Source organism: Tamandua tetradactyla, chromosome 26 (genome assembly GCF_023851605.1).
Source record: "Tamandua tetradactyla isolate mTamTet1 chromosome 26, mTamTet1.pri, whole genome shotgun sequence".
NCBI classification, from domain to species: domain Eukaryota; kingdom Metazoa; phylum Chordata; class Mammalia; order Pilosa; family Myrmecophagidae; genus Tamandua; species Tamandua tetradactyla.
In genome coordinates this window covers 16,585,219-16,606,919 of record NC_135352.1, presented here as the reverse complement: position 1 = coordinate 16,606,919, position 21,701 = coordinate 16,585,219, and the positions used below count along the sequence as shown (strand labels likewise).

The 21,701-nt window shown below is 39.8% G+C and overlaps 1 protein-coding gene across 1 annotated transcript in view; it reads right to left on the bottom strand.

The window, feature by feature from the left end:
- TRMT9B (tRNA methyltransferase 9B (putative)) overlaps positions 1–21,701 on the bottom strand; it is an 88,051-nt gene that overhangs the window by 21,251 nt on the left and 45,099 nt on the right. The window contains exon 2 of the mRNA XM_077144431.1: positions 15,094–15,288. The gene's annotated coding sequence lies outside the window, so the exon portion shown is untranslated. The remainder of the gene's footprint in view (positions 1–15,093; positions 15,289–21,701) is intronic.

Genomic DNA, 21,701 nt, shown 5'->3' with positions numbered 1-21,701 from the left:
TAGCTGACCATGAAAACTGATTTGTAGAGTTGCTGCTCTCCAATGTCACACTTTTGAAATGGGGAATTCAAATTCCCTGAAATACATTTCATGTGAATGTTATGTATATAAGACAATTCCTAGTGAATTTGATAGTGTGGTTAAGCTGATGAGATTAATATTAAAATAAAAGCTCAGGGTTTTTGGTGAAGCAAGGTGATAAGGTCTGGTTATCTGGGCTTCCTAAACCATGTGCTGTCAAGTTCTAGACCCATAAAATACTTCAGCTAAAAAGCCAGTCATCAAAATCTCATCTCGTGTCCTTTATTTGCAACCCAAAATGCATATCAGCATGCTATAGGTTTTGAAAACTCCTGTAGAAAAGAATCCAGTTTGATATTTTTTTGTCTGTCTCTTTTTTTCATCAGAATTACTAGACCTATAATACTCTCTCCTTTTTAAAAACACCCTTCAGGGAAATAATATTCTGCAAAAGACACTTTGGGAAATGTTCATTTAATGATTTCCAATTGAAATATGTCCCCCATACAAAGGACATATTTCCTCTGAGCATCCTTCCTTATTTGTGTAATTTTAATGAAGCATATTATCTAAGAAGCATAAGTCATTACTTCAACTTCTAATAGGGCTCATAAAATTCATCACAGCACAAGAACATACACATTTTAACTAGAAAGTCGGCAGAAAGTACCGCCCATAGCCCATGGTGGCCAATCTGAGAGAACCTGCTCCTCTGAGTGACAGGACCTCTCCTTCCACTGCTTTCCCAGCTACGGCTGACTGGACCAGAGCTGAAAACCAGTGCATGAGGTGGGGCTGACTCAGTTTTGCAAATGTGAAGTAAGAGACATGAATAGTCAGGTGATGGCAGATGCTTGATTGTGATCATTTGGAGACCGTGTTAGGGAGTCCATTTTCAGCTGTGCACTCATGGATGCATTAGGAGAAAGTTTTTCTGCAAAATGAAGACAGCTACAATGAACCAGGGTAGGATGCTGTGTTGTTTCATGAGACAATAGAGACAGGTAAAGGGCAGGGGATGCATTGGTGAATAACCTCCTCATTTTAGTTCCTATGGAGTCACCCAGCTCCAGAAAGCCTATATACTTTATAGGACTAGACTTGGGTCCTGATGTACTTCATTTCCTAGTCTTGAATTTCAGTAACATTCCCTGTTCTAGTTCCCAAAATATGCTTCACTTGGACTCATTTCTGTTCCCTGTAACTATATCTTTCCTAAGATAAGAAAATTGTTTTTTTTTTGAGTGTTTTGAAATGGTCATTTTATACTCAAAATAACTAATGTTCAAGGATGCTGAAATATAAGATGGCTGCTATCCCTTTTACTATTCAAGCAGCCTGTACATTTTACAGTGTAATCTTGAAATAAAAATTAAAATCTAAAGCTAACAATAAAACCAGTCATTAAATAAAATTGCAAAAAATATAAATAAAACTGTTTGAGAGAGGAACAACTGACTTTTCCTGGGGAAATGTTGTGGAAGGCACAGAGGAGGTGACCCATGGACATGAAATCCTCTCCTCTGTCATTCTTTCTCTTGCCCCACAAACTCTGCCTACTGTCTTCATCATGGCTATTGATACTTCTTTACCCTAAGCCTCAGAGACTAATATCCAGAACAAAACTGCTGTTTCCTCCTTTTTATACTGCTCCATCTGACCTATCATCTGCAAATCCTTCCTATTCTCACTCTAAAAATGACTCTTCTGTGGTTCCATCCCTGTCCACTCTCACAGCCACCTTTCTGCTCATTCTTCAGGGGTCAAATGCAATGGTGTATTAGCTAGGGTTCTCCAGAGAAACAGAATCAACAGGAGATATCTGTAACTATAAAATTTATAAAAGTGTCTCATGCAACCATGGGGATGTAGAGCCCAAGATCTGTAGGGCAGGCCATGAGCTGGCAGCTCCAACAAAGGTCCTCAATGAACTCTCAGGAGAGGCTGGCTGAAGTAGGAAGAGTGATCGTCTCTTCTGAATCCTCCTTAAAAGCCTTCCAGTGATTAGATTAAACATCACTCATTGCAGAAGACGCTCTCACTAGCTGATGCAATCAGCTGTGGATGCAGCCAACGCGATCACGATTTAAGTCCATGAAATGTCTACACAGCAACAGACAGGCCTGCACTTGCCCAACCAGACAACTGGGCACCACCACCAGGCCAAGTTGACATATGAACCTGACCATCACAAATGATATCTTTTCTTTCCTTTTTTTCTTCTCTAAATAATGTTTAGTTTTAATAAAAACTTTTTGACTACAAATATAAAACATGGCAAAAATAAAGCGACCAAAGCCCAACCCATGCTTGGCAGGGCTTGTGGTGCAAGGAGAGAATTAAGTACAAAGGGGAATGAAGAAATGTTTCAGGGTGATGGAAATATTCCATGTCATGATTGTGGTAGTAGCTTCACAACTTTGTCAAAACTCATCAATCTGTAAACCTAAAAAGGATGACTTTTTACTATAAATTCATTTTACTATGCCTCTGTCAAGAGCTTTAAAGGTCTGGTCTGAGATTTTATCCTGCTTACAAACTAACAAGGTAGCCTACCACCATTTAATAAATGCTGGAAGAATATACAAGACTCCTGGGTCAGAGACAAGGAAAGCTATTACTCACAGGATAGGAGGCAGTATGAGTTTTACATTTGTATTGTGTTACCTCCAAGGCTATGGAGATGGATAATATGCATGTAGTGGGTTTGCATTATAGCTGGAGAATCCCAAGTTGGGAAACCCCAATCAGTTTTACCTTTGCCCTGGAGAGAGACATTGTCTTAATTTATCATGGACAGTTAAAAATTTAAAAAGTCTGCCCTCTGCCCTAAGGGAGTCACTACCCCCATCTTTCAAGGCTGTTTGTTCTACAAATATCCTTGGAAAGATTGGAAAGATAGTCCAAAACAAAGCTGATACAGGATATGTGGAAATGTGAGCACACATGGAGAACTCTTTTTTTCTCCACGATCTCAATAAACCTGACAAGAGGGAAAGAAGGAGAGAGGGAGATAGAGGGAGAGAGAGAGAGAGAGAGAGAGAGAGAGAGAGAGAGAGAGAGAGAGAGAGAGAGAGAGAGAGAGAGAGAGAGAGAGAGAGAGAGAGAGAGGAGGGGGTAAGAATGAGAAGAAAATAGAGCACGAAAAGATCAGAGAGAGATCTAAGACAGAAGCATGCGTGGTGAACAAAGCTCCATGTAGCTGATGCTTTGTTGCTGAGTGAAAAGGGGAAATAATTTGTAAAGAAAGGCAGAAATCATATAAAGTAATGTACTGAAAATTAAAAGAATTAATTTAGATTTTGTTTGAAGTACAATGGAAAGTGGTTTTTAAATAGGGGAGGGAGCGACCTGACTGAATTTACAGTTAAAAAAAAAGCACTCTGGATATAGCTAACGCTAAGTAGGTTACAGTAGCTATTGTTTTATTCATCAAGCCAAGGTCACATTCCTTTCCTGATAAACTGCATCTTGTTCTCTGTTCTAGTTTGGAAGCTGCTGGAATGTGATATACCTGAAATGAACAGTTTCTAAAAAGAGGAATTTATTAAGTTGCAAATTTGCAGTTCTAAGGTTGTGAAGATGTCCAAATTAAGGCAAGGCTATGAAAATGTCCAGTCTAATGCATCCAGGGAAAGATACCTTGGTTCGAGAAGGCTGATGATGTTCAGGGTTTCTCTCTCAATTGGAAAGGGACATGGGGAACATGGTGATGTCTGCGAGCTTTCTCTCTAGGCTTCTTGTTTCATGAAGCTCCCCCAGGGGTGTTCTCCTTCTTCATTTCCAAAGGTCTCTGGCTGCTTGGGCTCTAGCTTTTTCCAATATGTCTCCCTCTTAAAGGGCTCCAGTAAGCAACCCCACCTTGGGGTTGGAGATTGGGTGGAGATACATCTCCATGGAAACAGTGGGTGGGACACATCTCCATGGAAATAATAAAAAAGCTCCCAACGAGTAATATTGAATGCGGATTAAAGGACATAGCTTTTCTGGGGTACACAACAGATTCAAACTGGCACACCCTCCTTGAATGGACATGTGACCCAGACCTGGCCAATCACAGGATCTCATGCCCTTTGACATGGTCATAGGTTCAGTGATGGATCAATTGGAGTCCTTCTCTGAGATTCTTCAGTGCCAGTGTCAGAAGACGTTCCCTTTGCTCTGGCATCATACAGCTGGAAAGACATAAAGTTCAGACTACTGGTAGCCATCCCTTCTGCCAGCTGGCACATACCTGTCTTCAGATAGAAGAACATGAAGCCAGGCAAAGCAATCGGATGAGAGACCAGTAGAAAAGGATCCTGGGAGCCTGGAGTCCTGATTCCAGTCCCTGAAGCCTCGGTTCTTGCAATCCTGTGAACCACTCTTTATCTTTCTCAACTTAGTGAATTGATAAATTCCCCTTTTTACTTAAGCCTTTTGGGTTTCTGACCTTCCACTGTAAGTATCCTCTCTAATTCACTGGTACTTCTTACATCGAGTGTTTTTGTTTTGTTTTGTTTCTAGCCTTTATTCCTTGGAGAATAGTAGAGAGGAGAGAAAGTGATAAAAACCACCAGGAGAGTCGAGTGGGCTCAACAGCACAAAGGCTTTGCATCTGCTTCCCATGGACAGAGGAACAAAGAGAAGGGGATCAACCATTCCTGCTTCAAGCAAAAGGGTCACCCTTAAGGAATCACAAATGTTTGACTTTCTTGTTCTGGGCATGTGATTAGGATCACTTGAATTCAGGCGAAGCCATGCCTTCTAATTTGCTGGCTGCCAGAATGCAATATACCAGAAATGGAATGGCTTTTAGAAAGGGGAATTTATTAAGTTGCAAGTTACAGTTCTAAGGCCATGAAATGTCCTAATTAAAGCAAGTCTATAGAAATGTCCAATCTAAGGCATTCATGGAGAGATACCTTGGTTCAAGAAGTCCAATGAAGTTCAGGGCTTCTCTCTCAAGTGGAAAGGCACATGGCAAACACGGCATCATCTAGCTTCCTCTCCAGGCCTCTTGTTTCATGAAGTGCCCCCAGGGATGTTCTCATTCATCTCAAAAGGTTGCTGGCTGGTAGAGTCTCTCTCTCTCTCTCTCTCTCAGAATTTCATGGCTGGCTTTCTCTCTTGTCATTCTGTTGCCATTCTCTGCTTTCTCAGAATCTCAACCTTCTCCAAAAATGTTTCCTCTTTTAAAGGATTCCAGTAAAGTAATCAAGACCCACCTGCAATGGGTGGAAACACATCTCCACCTAATCAAGCTTAATACCCCTACTTGACTGAGTCACATCTCCATGGAGATAATCTAAAATTTCCAACACACAGTACTGAATAGAGATTAGAAGAAACAGCTGTCTTTACAACATGGGATTAGGATTAAAACATGGTTTTTCTAGGGGACATAAATCCTTTCAAACCAGTACACCATGTGACTTGCTTTGGTCATTAAATGTGATCAGAAAAGACATGATACACTTCTGGGTAGAAGCTTTATCAGCCAGTATGGCCTCCCAAGTTCTCTTTTCCTTTTCTTTGCCTGGGTTAAGCTGGAGTCTCCAATAGCTCAGCTCCCTGAGTGACTACTCTCCATGGACAGATGGCATGGTTGAGAAATAAACATTGCTATTTTAAATGTGGAAAAAGGCAATACATAGCTCATTATGAGAAATATTGATAGTCAAAAAATAAAAACTTGGAATCATCTCTCTCTACAAACATACCTGTTACTATGTGAGTTTCTCCTACTTTTTTCTTCATAAATATTTAGATTTTTCTCTCTCTTATATAGTATAACAAAGTTTGGATAAAACTGGAGACAGTTTTGTAAATCCCACCTTTTGTAACTCCATTTGTAAATTTCATTTAATATTGTGAGCCAAGTGGTGATTTTTGCCTGAAGCCCTATCTAAATTTCTCAAATAAATATAATCTCCTTAATCCCTTGAATTCTACAAAGAATTATAAGGGTTTAAATACTGCTAGATTCTGAACTTCTAAGGAAGAAATAACAGTTCCTATAAATGTTTGTTTAGCCCATAATTTCTAGCTGGACAGTTCACAAAAGAGGCTCTCAAGATGAGGAGGGGACATATGAAAAGGAGCTTATTTTAGTGTTCCTGGAATGCTAAAGCAAATACCATGTAATGGGTGGGTTGAAACAGTGAGAAATTATTAGCTCATGGCTTCGACGCTAAGGAAAGCCCAAGTCAAAATGTCATCAAGGTGATGTTTTCTTGAAGACGGGGGTACTAGAGCTAGCTGCAGGCAATCCTTGGTCCTGAGCTCTGTCATGTGACAAGGAACATGGCGTCCTCTCCAGGCCTCTCCCTTCTCTTCTGAGTTCCACTGAATTTCAACTTCTTCATTCTCAGGGCTTTTTCTCTCTCTGACTGAATTTCATTCTCTTAGAATCCAGTAACAGGATTAAGACCATGCTGATTAGGTGGGGTACATCTTAACTGAAGTAACCTCATCAAAAAGTCCTGCTTGGGTGGACCACAGTGGTTCCACCGGCGAGTTCTCGCCTACCATGCTGGAGACCCGGGTTTGATTCCCGGTGCCTGCCCATGCAAAAAAAAAAAAAAAAAAAAAATGTTCTGCTTACAATGGGTTCACACCCACGGGAATGGATTGTGTTTAAGAACATGTTTTCCAGGTACAGGCAGCTGCAAACTGCTACAGTGCTCAACATAGTACCTTCTTTTTTGTAGGTGGTGTGCCTACCACCCACAAACTTAGTACCAGCGGACTGCAAATCGAAACCACAGAAGTATTGCCACCTACAAAAGAGAATGGCTAAAATGGAAAAGATATTTGGAGAGGCTGTGTTTATTGGTTCTTTGTCTCATTGGACCAATAAAAATTGTCTAAAATTGAGAGTGCTGCAGATGGTACAACCAAGTGAGGATGCTGTAAGGTATGGTTTATTTATTTTGGACATTGTTCATGATAATCAATGGATGGAGGGGGATGAAGTGTACAGTGATTGAGAAGCCAAAAGGCGTACTATATATATATATATATGATGGAATACTTACTGTGCAGCTACAAAAAGGAATGATGTCGTGAGGTATGCAATGAATTGAATGAATCTTGGGGACCATGTGTTGTGAAAAATAAGCCAGAAACAAGAGAACAAATATGGTAAGATCTCTTTCAGAAAATGCTTATAAGAAAATTGGAGCCCAGATTGTAAGCTCTTATAGCAGCCACGGTTAGTTTGATGTGGTAAGTATTGTTCCAGACTCTGAGACACTGAGCTATATGTGCATAAGCTGGTATTTCCCTGAAACTTTGAGTACCTCTGTGACACCAAATACTCAGAGCTGGAGTTCCACAGCTCTCAAAGTCAGCATTGCTACATACAGTAACAATTAAAGTTGCTGAAAAAGAGATCAGGCTTCAATTAGAGATAAAAACAAAGCTGACCTGGTTGGGACTAAGGCAAATCAGAATACAGGGTAAAAAATGATGGTGTATGTACTCTAAACCTTCACCTGCTGGATGAAACCAAAAGCAGAGAGGTTTATTGGGTCAAGAACCTAAATTTCTGGTAAAACACAATCTAAATCAACCTGTCTGGATAGCTCATTTAAACAGCACAAATACATGGACCCCAGAATGAGAAAGAGGCCTTGTAATTGCATATAGCTTCATGTAATAACTGGACACATCCCAGTCTAAGGTGGGCTGATAATTAAAAAGTATTGTTAGAGTCCCCTGAAGGACTGGATAAAAAAATACGGGACTATGAAACTTTCTCATCTGGAAAACCCAGGTACCCGCTCAAATGCTGATGACTCCCAAGAAGATAAGCCTAGCTTTTGATTTTGAGGCCTGCTTTAATGAAACTTATTTCTGTAGTAGAGAAGCTAAGACCACCTTTAATGAGGCCTAAGAGTTGCTTCAAGGAAACCTTTTTTATTGCTCAGATCTGGCCTCTTTCTCTCTAAGCCCAGCTGTGCAATGCAAATTATCACCTTCCCCCCTACATGGGACATGACATCCAGGGGTAAAAGTTTCCCTGGCGACGTGGGACATGACTCTCAGAGATGAATCTGGTTCTGGCACCAGAGGATTGACAATGCCTTTTTTCTTTTTAATTTATTGATTTTTAAATTTTTTTAAAAATACCAAACACAAACATTCATAATTTTTGATCATTCCATTCTACATATATAATTAGTAATTCACAATATCATCACATAGTTGCATATTCATCATCATGATCATTTCTTGGAACATTTGCACCTATTCAGAAAAAGAAATAAAAAGAAAACAGAAAAAAATTCGTACAAATCATACCTCCCACCCCTCCCTGTCACCGATCACCAGCATTTCACTCTAAATTTATTTTAACATTTGTTCCCCCTATTATTCATCTTTATGCCAAATGTTTTACTCTTCTGTTGATAAGGTAGCTAAAAGGAGCATCAGATACAAGGTTTTCACAATCACACAGTCACATTGTGAAAGCTATATCATTATACAATCATCTTCAAGAAATATGGCTACTGGAACACAGCTCCACATTTTCAGGCAGTTCCCTCCAGCCTCTCCACTACATCTTGACTAACAAGGTGATATCTATTTAATGTGTAAGAATAACCTCCAGGATAACCTCTCGACTCTGTTTGGAATCTCTCAGCCATTGACATTTTATTTTGTCTCATTTCACTCTTTCCGCTTTTGGTCGAGAAGATTTTCTCAATCCCCTGACGCTGAGTCTCAGCTCATTCTGGGGGTTTTCTCAATCCCTTGATGTTGAGTCTCAGCTCATTCCAGGATTTCTGTCCCACATTGCCAGGAAGGTCCACACCCCTGGGAGTCATGTTCCACGTGGACACGGGGAGGGTGGTGAGTTTGTTTGTTGTGTTGGCTGGAGAGAGAGGCCACATCTGAGCAACAAAAGAGGTTCTCTTTGGGGTGACTCTTAGGCTTAATTTTAAGTAGGCTTGACCTAGCCTTTGTGGGGTTAAGTTTCATATAACAAACCCCAAGATTGGGGGCTCAGCCTATAGCTTTGATTATTCGCACTGCGTGTGAGAATATCAAGAATTCAACTTGGGGAAGTTGAACTTTCCCCCTTTGACAATGCCTTCTTGATCAAAAGGGGGAAAAGATGGGAACTGAAACCCATATAGCCTGCTGTTAGAGGGTGGGGAGTGGGAGGCTCCTTGCCCCTGTTTAACTAATGGTAGTGGGTGGGGTGTAGGGAGGAGTACTCTCTCCCCAAAAGGAAAAGGGTTTGTTCCCTTAGGATCCCTGCTAGAGCAAGCCCACCCCTTATGCAAGCTGGGCAGGGGGGTTTTGCCCTGGGGGGTGGACCAAGGGACAGTGGGAAAGTCTATGTGGACAAACCAGTTCCCAAACTACTTCCCACTTCGTCCTCTTCCAACCAGAAGGGGGAAAGGGAGAGGTCAGAGGGAAAAGGGTGAATTAGGGAGTGAGCTGAAGGGGTCTCAGAAGGGAGACTGGCCCTTGCATGTCCTGTTGAGAGATTTTTTAACTCAGAAGAAATCTAACTGAGGAAATGTATAATTTAGATGAGATAATGTCTAATACCAGATTAGCCAGTAACCAATGAAAAATCGAATGCATTTGCTCTAAGTAAAGACATTATCTCACTTAGGGCAGTAGTTCAGTGACTCATAGGTCTGCTGAGAGAAAGGAAACTCATCTTATCTAATTTGGATCTGCGTGCTTTTTTTACTGGACAGTGACTATTTTACCTAATAATGCAAAGTGCAATAAAGGATGAATTATGTCAGCCACAGCCTGCGAATGATATACAAGGATTACTAATCTTGAAAAAATGAATGGGAACAGAAATTGTGCAAAAATCCCAGGATATGTGCGACGTTATCCTCAGCCTGTGACAGCATATGCTTCCTCTCTTCCTTCACCTTCATTCACCATCATTCACCATCAATTACCTTCCTGGCTCACTGTCATTGCTATTCACTACGACAATTCTCTGTACTTTGGTACCTGATTAGAAATACTTAACAAATGGACATTTCCTGATTTTTTTTTTTTCTACTTTTGTGTCGATCAATTGTCATTCTTATCCATTTTGTCATCTGCACTTAGTGGGAAAACATAAGATAAAATCTTTCCGAACAATTTTATGATATTTATAAGCCTTAGAATCTAAGGTGACAGCGATTTTGGGCCTAACTGATATATGGACAGTTTATCTTCTGAAACACATACACCTAATGGAAGAAACAGCATTTCCAAAAAAGAAAAATAAAAGGAAAAAGAAAGGACTCCAAAATAATGATGAGCTATGTGTCATTAATTTATACTTTTTTTTTTTTTTTTAAGGAACAGGATGGAATGTCAAGGAGAAGGAGAAAGCAACTAGGGGAGAAGAAAAGAGGAAATGAATATACATTGAGTAACTCTCATGTGCTTCCTATAGGTAATGGAAAACAATCCAGACCAGGAGAGTGGAAAAAAGAGGCAAAGATTTAAGAGCTATACGTAATAAGTATGAAGGACAGAGAGAAGGGAAGAAGAGGTAAAAATATATAATATATGATTTTATATCTATTCCAATTAGGGCCCCAAACTAGAATTATACATTCTAATATCAATTTTTAAAATAATTCACTACATATTATTCAATACTAATGGAGATTAAATTTTGGCAACTCCTAATTGTAATTAAAATTTACTCGAATCTTTCCCTTAAAAAAAATCAAACCCAAAATAAGTGTTGATTTCTAATGCCAAAGACGGTTAAAATCTCTTGCTCCAGAGGTTTAGAAGGATAATATTTTAGGGTTTCATATATTACATTAAACCTACTGATGCTCAATTCCAGGGTAATAAAAAGGTTTTAAACAAGGAAATTGTCAGGCCACCCTGCCTGTGTAGAAAATCACAAATCTTAATATCTGAAAATGACTGCATGAGAAATTGGGAACTTTATCTTAGAACTTGGCTTAGAAGCACAGACAGGAAAGGAAGGATTTCTGAGAAAGTTGTATTGCCATGTGATTTTTAGTTTTTGTGTGCTGTATGATAGGGTCACATTTCATTATTTTTCCATGTGAGTATCCCATTATTGCAGCACCATTTGTTGAGTTTTTGTTTGTTTGGTTTTTGTTTGTTTGACTTGTTTGTTTTTTAGGAGGTGCACGGACCGGGAATTGAACCCGAGTCTCCCGCATGGCAGGTGAGAATTCTACCACTGTACTATCCTTGCACCTCTGCCATGTAACTTTTAATTTTTAGAATTTCTTTGCTTGCAATTTAAATTGCACTTATAAAAAGAAGCATCAGTTCAAGGATTGTTCAAAGGTGGGCAAACCATTCCATTCCCTAAAGTCTTGTTTACCTGCTTTTTCAGGGAAAGCAGAACACTTCAAAATTCTAACAGAGCTAAGACTTAAACACCAAGTGATTGCAGGTCACTGGATGTGTTTGATGAATTGGCCACTACAAAAGGAAGGAGGGGAGAGCAGGAGAGAAAGGACACATTCTGTGTTTCTGGGAGAATAGACCTAGGAGCAATGTGAAGGGATAAAGGTATTGCCGGAGGTAATTTCTGGTTAATATCAGTATTTTTTTTAACATTAAGACATTAGTTTGAATGGAGCAGAGGTTCCACCAAAGAGAATCTTGAAAAATACTTTTGGAGAGCTAAGGTTTTGGCATATATTTGATCTCTGCCCAGGCTTGAGCTCCTGCACTTTGACCATTTCTTGCAGGCCTAGACATTTTAGTGACAAAATGTGTTTTTTAAAACTTTTGCTTTTCTTCTCCTGCTTCAGAGAATTATGTTCTAGTTTGCTAGCTGCCGGAATGCAACACACCAGAGACGGATTGGTTTTTAATAAAAGGGGATTTATTTCATTAGTTCTTCAGAGGAAAGGCAGCTAACTTTCATCTAGAGGTTCCTTCTTACGTGGGAAGGCTCAGGGTAATCTATGCTGGCCTTCTCTCCAGGCCTCTAGGTTCCAACCACTTTCCCCAGAGTGATTCCTTTCTGCATCTCCAAAGGCCTAGGCTAAGCTGCAAGGGCTGAGATGAGGTATGCTGAGCTGCTTGGGCTGTGCTACGTTGCACTCTCTCATTTAAGCACCAGCTAATTAAGTCAAATGTCATTCATTGCAGCAGGCATGCATCCTAGCCAACTACAGATGTAATTAGCAATAGATGAGGTTCATGTACCATTGGCTCATGTCTGCGGCAACAAAACTAGGTGCCTTCACCTGGCCAAGTTGACAACTGAATCTAACTACCACAAACACCAACTGATGACTCAGAAGTCTACCAGGCGTGATTGACAGTGTGGGTGCATGATCCAGTCTAGGACAATCTCTTTCTCTCTCTCTCTCTCCCCTGGGAAATTGACTTCTGGTGGAGATAAGAAAAAGAGATGGCTGGAGTCAATCTTAATAGCACAAGCATAACAATAAGGCCCTGCAAGTCTTTCCCCATTCTTACCTCTACCGAGGTTGTTTCTTTAGCTTTTCCTTCTATCAACGATTTAGTACACTTCCAACATATCCCTCCTTTTTTGTGTAAGAGTTTGTTTTAATGTTTGCAGCCAAATGCATTTAATTATTCAGACTTGCCTAGCTCTTCACAAGCACAGCACGCACCTCGGGTGTACAATGCCAGGAGAGATGCACCACAGCAACCAAAGCATCCAATGGGGATCACTACAAATAGATGAAAGGACTCTCATTGGAACCCTCCAGCCATAGAATATAATTGGATGGTGTTTTAGTTTCCCAGTTGCTAAAACAAACACCAGGCAATGGGTTGGCTTAAACAACGGGACTTTATTGGCTCATAGGGTTTTGAGGCTGGGAGAGGAGCAAAACTGAAGCGACAGCAGAGTGATGCTTTCTCCCTGAAGAATGTGGTTTTCTGGGGCTGGCTTCTGGTGATCCTTGGAAAGTCCTTGCCTTTCCTGTCACACGGCAATGCACATGGTGGCCTCTTCTCCTTTCTCTTCCAGGTTCCACTGACTTCCTGCTTCTGCTCCTCCTTGTGGCTTTTTTTTCTCTGTCTCAATTTCATTCTGCTTATACAGAACTCCAGTAATCCGGATTAAAGCCCAACCTGATTCAGTCGGTCATACCTTTTTTTTTTTGGGTGCATGGTCCAGGAATCGAACCCAGGTCTCCCGAAAGGAAAGCAGGCATTCTAACCACCAAACTACCCGTGCACCCCAGTCGGTCATACCTTAACTAAAATCAATCAACTCAAAAGGTCCTATTTCTAATGGGTTCACACCAACAGGAATTGTTTCAGATGCATGTTTTTTTCCTGGGGTCCATACTCCAGCCCAACACACGTGGCAATGTCATCTTGGAACCTCCTATTTGCAAAGCTAGTTTAAGAGATCAGAATTTTAACAGCACTGCCATCTTTGACAACCTAATATCTGAGATATTTTTATAGCATTTCAACTGGTGTCTCTCTCTATTCCCTCACCACCCTCCACACCTGCCATCTCTCTCCATGTCGCTGGGAGTTTGCAGCACTCTGTTCTCCATTAATATTCACTTATTGGAGACACACACACTCCTCTTGTCAAAGGCAACTGCATACATCTCATTGTATGTGTGTTATTCCTGGTATGCTGGCTGCAACTCATCATGTTTCCCTCCATGAATCCAAGGAAAGCAGATTAGAACTTCTATGCAAATGCCAGATCAATTTCCCATCTCCCTTTGGTAACACCCCTTTTCTGTTGGAACCCCTCAATGGAGTTCTACTGTCTACGAGATAAAGTTTGCACACCTGAGTCTGCCATTCAAAACCCCCATGAGCTAGCACTGCCTATCTTTTCAGTCTTATTTTGGCAACTATTGTTACTTGAACTCTCAGCTCCACCCCAAGTAATCTTCTCACCACTTCCTGAGAGGGCCTTGAATAGTTCCTCATTTAGGTTTTTGCTAAAGCCAGCAGGTTGTTCTCTCTCACCTGATCTGCTACCCTGTTTCCTTCCCTATCCAAAGTCTAACACAGCCTCTTCCTCCTCCAAAAAGTATCCATGGATAACTATATATAAAAATAATTTCTCCCAGTACTTCTGTCTATCATGACCTTACTGTCTCCACAACTCCTAGGCTGTTTTCTCTTGATATTTCCTCAAACGCTCAACTCAAGTATATATTCCCAACTAGATTATAAACTCCTGGAAGGCAGGAACCAAATTTTATCTTTCTTTGTACATTTTATAGTGCCTAGAATTGTGTGGAAAAAAGAACAGGCATTCAATAATTAACTGTGGAACGGATGAATCAATGAACTCGTCCCTTGGCTTCTTCCTCTGCAAGAAAACTATTCTTTGCTCCAGACAAGATTGTCCAGAAGGACTTGGCCATAAATAATCAATCTGCAGCCATGTGACTGGTAGGCACTGAGAGGAAGGCAGGGTTCGACAGAGCTTTCCTAGACTCATTTCATATTTAATGATTCCCTATCCTCACAGAAATCTATAAAATTTCCTGTTTTATAGATACACCCTAGGCATGCAATAATCACAGTTTTTAAACTAAAACCAAATATTAATATTGTAAATAGCTCTCTGATTACAAATGTTACAGAAAACAGTGTTAATAAAGATAGCATAAAACTCTGCTTTAGATATCAAAAATATGCTTCCACCAAAGCTCTAAAGAGAAAATGCAAGTTGGTCAGACAGCTAAAATTGTTTGCCTCTGCTTTAAAAAATTATAAAATACATAGATTTTTTATTTTTAGCTTTTTAATATATAGTATTTCAAACTTAACTTCTACATAGTGTTTTCAAGTGGCGATATTATTTTGTAAACTTTTATCCGATAAAAAATGATCACTGAACCATATACTAAGTTCGAGAAAAGCATTTCGCTTGCTAAAAATTAGTGATGACCTTCTTTTAATCTTTACTTTCCCTGTACAACTATTTTCTGATCCTTTCTCCATCTAGTGCAAAAACAAACTCCAACTTACTTTATGTTATATTGTCAAAAATTTAAAATGATAGAAGCTGGGACTAATTAGGTTTATCCCATACGCACATAGCCTCCCAAACACCCCATATTATTTGAATTGCAGTAATAGCTGGAAGCCACCAACCTGAGTCATCTTGTGATTACAGGAAAATGAATTCTCGTCTTGTGAATCATGGCAGTTTCCACCTCCGAGAGTGACAGTGGTTTCTCATGACTTTCTCAAAGTGTGATGTAAAGGAAAAGTAGGAGTGCAGTTAAATAGCGAAGTCCTTTACCTGATGAATCACTTCGTGTGTAAGCCTTTAAGGAAAAACAGGACCTATCATGAGAAAAAAGAGCCCACAATAAATACTTAGCGACTGCCATTTTTTACGTAACAAAAATATTGAACTTGCTACAGTAACAGGTTGACCTCTTGGCTGATGCATAAATTACCTAGTGAAGTAGGGATTAGAAAGAACTGTTAAGATGTGGAGTGGGTGCCAAAACTTATTAGAGTGGTTTATAAATCAATTCCTAAGTTTTCTGTAAAACATACAGTATTTTCTTCCAAAGTGAAATGGAATAACTTCATCTCATTCCTGGGAAAGTTATGAGCATGGAGCATCCCTTCTGACTCCAGTGGCTTAATTAAGTATACTATTGAAGACGATATTACCAAATTTTATTAAATTACTCCAGTACAGTTTGACTGCTCTATATTTATTCATGTTGTCAGCTATTTTCCTGTCACTTTGACAGGTACTCCTGGTTATTCATCATTGTTCGCACTTACTCATTTTTCTTTTTCATAAGAGAATAGGTCTGTCACGAAACCCATCCAAGGACTCTCAGTGAAATAATGCACCTTGTAGGACAACTAGCACCTTGGAATGAAGAAGTCTTGGATATTAATGAGGTCCTGGGAGATGCCTGGCAAGGGAAGAAGATCTCATCCCATAATATCTCTAGGCCTGAGTCATCATCTGCAAATGAGGTGACTGGACCTGAATCTGGGTCACTGATCTCAAACATTACCCTTGTGTCCATATTCTTTATGTGCACACCTCAGTGCCACAAACTGTTCCTCTTAACACCTACAATGATTCATCAGGAAGGAGTGGTGGGAGGGGGGCATCTGTGGTTTCCCCCAACTTTTGCTTGCTCCCCACCCCACCCCAATCCTGGTCCCTGTTTCAGAATCACTGTTCTGGGTGTGCATGTGCAAGTTTCTCTCTGGTCTTTGGAATCTGCTTATATATTTAACCCCAATCATCTCTCAACTCTATGTAGGTGCATGACCTGTGCCACTGAGAGCCACAGAAGCTTACTCTTTTAGGAAAAGGGTTTAAGAAGGAAGATTGAAAGTGCTTCCAGTCAGTGTCCCATACAGGAACTGTCTTAAAAGTTGAATAAGGGATCAGACTTCAACTAGAGATATGACAGAAGCTGACCTGGATAGAATTAAAGTAGATTAAAATACAGGGTAAAGGATGATGGCATGCATATTTTAAAACTTCAACTTCTGTATGAGACTAAAAGGAGAGATGTTTATTTGGTGCAAAATTTATATTTTGGGTAGCATGTTACTTAATTTAACTTGTATCATCAGTTTAGTTGAACACCATAAGTACATGGAATCTTGACTAGAGTGTGAGATTTTGTTGGCTTGTCCAGGTTAGTGTGATGCCCTGCTATATCTGTCCAGGTTAGCGTGATGAATACACAACTATGAGATGATATTGTGAACCACTGATTGTACACAATGTTTGGACTATATGTGTGTGAAGATTTGTGAATAAAAATATGTTTTGTAAACAGAGTGGTATATGGGAGAAATGTTCCTATTGCAATCTATGGACTATAGGTAACAGTGACATCTTAATATTCTTTCATCAATGGTAATAAGTGTCCCACACTAATACTAGGGGTCAATTATAAGGAGGTGAGGGTAGAGATAAGGGGTAGGGGATGCTTTGGATTTTCTTTTTTTATTTTAATCTTTTGGAGTAATGATAATGTTCTAAAATTGATTGTGATAATGAATGCACAACTATGTGATGATACTGTGAGCCACTGATTGTATACTTTTAGATGGATTATATGGTGTGAGGATATGTATCTCAATAAAATTGCAGTAAAAAAAGGTGCTGCTAGTTGAAGGATCTCATCTTACATCGTGCAATTTTAGAGCCAGCCTTAATTAGAAAGGAAATGAGGTGTGTTTACTGAGCCTGCATGCTTGTCCTGAAACTCAAGCTCTCTTAGGATTCACCTCTCCAGGCCCTGGCCCAGGTGCACCCACTGTCAACAGCAAATTCGGCTGCCTATGCAACTTTCACTCAGGTAGTAGTAGCTCAATGCATCGGCCTCTGAGAGAAGCCATCTACTTGCTAACAAAAGTCTTCCATGCCCTAATCAGGAAGTGTTCTAGTTTGCTAGCTGTCAGAATGTGATATACTAGAAACAGGATGGTGTTTCAAAAGGGGAATTTAATAAGTTACAAGTTTACAGTTCTAAAGCTGTCAAAATTAAAGCAAGTCTATAGAAACGTCCAATCTAAGGCATCCAGGGAAAGATATCTTGGTTCAAGAAGGCCGATGACATTCAGCATTTCTCACTCAGCTGGAAGGGCACATGCGAACATGGCAGCATCCGCCACCTTTCCCCCCAGACCTCTTGCTTCATGAAGCTCCCGAGGAGGCGTTTTCCTACTTCATCTCCAAAGGTTGCTGCCTGGTGGGCTCTATGGTTCTCTCATCTGTTGTAGTTCTGCGGCTCTCTCCTTGTTCTCAAAAGGGACTCCCTCCAAAATGTCTCCTCTTTTATAGGATTCCAATAAACTAATCAAGACCCACATAGAATGGGTGGAGACACACCTTCATCTAATCAAGTTTAATACCCACAGTTGCTTGAGACATAACTCCATGGAGATAACTTAATCAAGTTTCAACCTATAATACCGAATAGGGATCAGAAGAAACCATTGCTCTTACAAGACTGATTAGGATTACAACATGGCTTTTCTAGGGTTCATAAATCCTTTCAAACTGGCACAATAAGTTTGAGGAAGTAATGAGAAAGAATTTTAGATGATGTAGAAGGCATATGTGGGCTACTTGGGGTGGGGGTAGAAGCAGGGGAGATTTTCTATGTGTCCAAATCACATCCCCCACAAACACCTATAAATATAACTGACTTTCCTTAATTTTATAAATTATGACCCAAGTTTGCCTCTGCCTAAAATGTATGTATCATGCGATCTTCTCTAAGAAGTTGCTAGGCAAATAGAAAATAGGGGAGTCTCTATTAGAAAAAAAAATTTAGAGGAATCCTTTTAATATATCAACCATGTATCTCTTGAGTACTTTACATAGAAAGAAATGCATTTCTTCTCCCCTTCTCCGTGACTAACTGGAAGACCATCTTCTAGGGCAAAGGTTTCTCATTCAAACCATATGAAAGTTTGGGGTCAGCCAGGTTAGCCATTGGTGTGTTTTCCTGGGAAGGGGGTCAGCACCTGAGGGCTGGTTTGAAGACAAGTTTCTGGGGGGAAAAAATCTGTATTAAATTGAAAATCTACATATATCCATTCAACAGATATTACCTGAATTCCTGGTAGGTGTAAGACACTAGGGATAGAGATAAAACAGTCCTCCCCTCTTCCCAGTCCAGAGACTCAGAATTTAACATGGGAACCTAACAAAAAATAGGAAATTAAAATACGGTAGACCATTTACCTTGGGAGGAACATATTCTGAAAGCTTCTGAATCCCAAAATTAATGACTAAACTTATTTAATTCTAATGAGTATATAAAATATTTATTAATGGGCGGGCCGCGGTGGCTCAGCGGGCAAGAGTGCTTGCCTGCTATGCCGGAGGACCCCGGTTCGATTCCCGGCCCCAGCCCATGTAAAAAACAAACAAACAAACAAAATATAATAAAACAAGAAAATGTTTAAAGATGTTTCCCTTTCTTCCTCCCTTCCTTCCTTCCATCCTTCCTTCCTTCTCTCTGTCTTTCCTTCCCTTCCTCCCTTTAAAAAAAAAAAAAAAAAAAAATTTATTATTAACACCATTACAAATGACCTTTAGGACACTCCCAAATATTGGAAACCAAAAATGCAAGGTTCCATATTGATTATAACGAGTAAAGTGATCAAACTGTGCACAGATACTAGAGGAACACATAGGAGGGACAGCTGATCCACTTGGAGTAAAGAGGACAGCAAAAGCTCCCCAAGGGCTGGCATCTAAGCTGAAGTTTAAAAGACGAGCCACCAGATAGGGTAAGAGGGAAAGAGTGATTCTAGGCATAGTAAACAGCATATGCAAAAGGAAAAAGAAGACTCATTGCAATCTCTTTGATGAACTTCAAGTAAATTAATAACAACAAGATATATAGGCACACACATACGTGCAAATGATTTTCTCTCCACTAGGCCCTGTTTTATGAGTTTAACATATATGAACCCATTTAATGCTTTCAATCACAAATGTGTAGGTTAGCATTGCCTGTAATGGGTCCACAGTGAACACAGAGGAACCTGGTTAAACACTTAAGGAAAAGGGTGAAATTAAGTATCGATAGGAGAGGACACGTACAATATGTAGTAAGGAGAAAGAATCAAATCAAAAGGACTTGTGATCGATTAAGTTAAGGAAAAAGCACCCTGAAGATGAAGGAGTGATAATTATAAGGTTGGTATAGTAAGATGTACCACTATCATCTCAAAATAAAGGCAAGCAAATGAAAACTTTGAAGTTCTGAGAGACCCTTTCTTTGGAATGCATGTGATTACATCCAAAGGTTACTTAAGATTCATGAAACTGCAGGAAATGGTATATAAGAAGGAAGGATGTTGGTGCCCAATTTTGAAATGCTTTAGTGATTGGTGACATATTGTATTTTGTTTTATGCTGTTTTGTATTATGCACACATTGTATTTTGTATTATGGTATGGGCTAGTTGTATATTCCTTATGTTCTGTAATTGATTGTGGGCAATTTTCAGATAGGGACAATGTATTTTATATATATCTTAGCTTTGCTTGGCATAGGAATTTATACAGTGTTCAATAAATGTCTACTGTATAAACTTGTGAAAAAAGAAATAGGAAATAAGAAATATGGCACGATGGTTAAGTTCATGTGCCAATTCGGCCAGATTACAGTGTCCAGTTGTTTGGTCAAGCAGCACTGGTCTGTTACTGTGAGGGTTTTATGGACTTAAATCATCAGTAAATTGATTGCATCAATGCAGATTACATCTACAGTCAACTGAAGAGACTGTCTTCAACAATGAGATGTTTCATCCAATCAGTCGAAGGCTTTAAAAAGGATCTGATTTCCATCTCTACATGAGCCAACCAGCATCTCCTGGGGAATTAATTGAAAATCTACAGTGGAATTCTCAACTTGTGGCCTGCCCCATGGAATTTGGACTTACCCATCTCTACAGTCACATGAGACAATTCTTATAAATTCTCATAATGTTTACATATATCTCCTGTTGGCTCTGTTTCCCTGAAGAGCCCTGACTAACATGTATTTTGGTCCCAGAAGAGTGGAATACAGCTATTTCAGATACCAAAAATGTGGAAACCGCTTTGAAATTGGACAATGGGTAGAGGTATTTGATATAAAAGGCCTGGATTGCTTTGAAGAACCTGTTGGTAGAAACATGGACACGAAGGTACTTCTACTGAGAACTTACAAGAAAATGATGATGTGCTATTGGAAACTGGAGGAAAGGCCATCCTTATTTTAAAGTGGCAGAAAACTTAGGAAAATTGAGTTCTGATGTTGGATGGAAGGCAGAATTTGAGAGTGATCAACTGAATATTTAGCGAGGAAATTTCTAAGCTAAATGTGGAAAGTACAGCCTGATTTCTCCTTGTATCTTATAGTAAAATGCAACGGGAAAGAGATAAATTGAGAACTGAATTCTTGGGCACAAAGAAACCAGAAATTGAGGGTTTGGAAAATTCTGAGCTTCTGGGAACTGAGTCCCCAGAGGATAATGCTTCGTGTGAGGGTTTAACTGAACATGGATCCAGTCAGCCATTTCAGTGGAAGCCAGGATTGGAGATTGTACCAGTTTGAAAGGAAGTATGTACCTTAGAAAAGCCATGTTTTAATCCTAATCCCGTTTTGTAAAGGCAGCCATTTCTTCTAATCTCTATTTAGTACTGCATGTTTGAAACTGTAATTAAATCATCTCCCTGGAGATGTGACTCAGTCAAGAGTGGTTGTTAAGATGGATTAGGTGGAGGTGTGTCTCCACCCATTCGGGTGGGTCTCAATTAGTTTACTGGAATCCTATGAAAGAGGAAAAATTTTGGAGAATGAGAGAGATTCAGAGACAGCAGAGAAGAATGACACAGCCACAAGAAGCAGAGAGTCTACCAGCCAGTGACCTTTGGAGATGAAGAAGGAAAACGCCTTCCAGGGAGCTTCATGAAATAGGAAGCCAGGAGAGAAAGCTAGTAGATGACACTGTGTTCACCACATGCCTTTCCAAATGAGAAAGAAACCCTGACTGTGTTCACCATGTGCCCTTCCAAATGAGAGAGAAACTCTGACCATGTTTGCCATGTGCCTTTCTACCTGAGAGAGAAACCCTGAACTTCATCAGCCTTCTTGAACCAACGTATCTTTCCCTGGATGCCTTTGATTGGACATTTCTATAGACTTGTTTTAATTTGGACATTTTCTCAGCCTTTGAACTGTAAACTAGCAGCTTATTAAA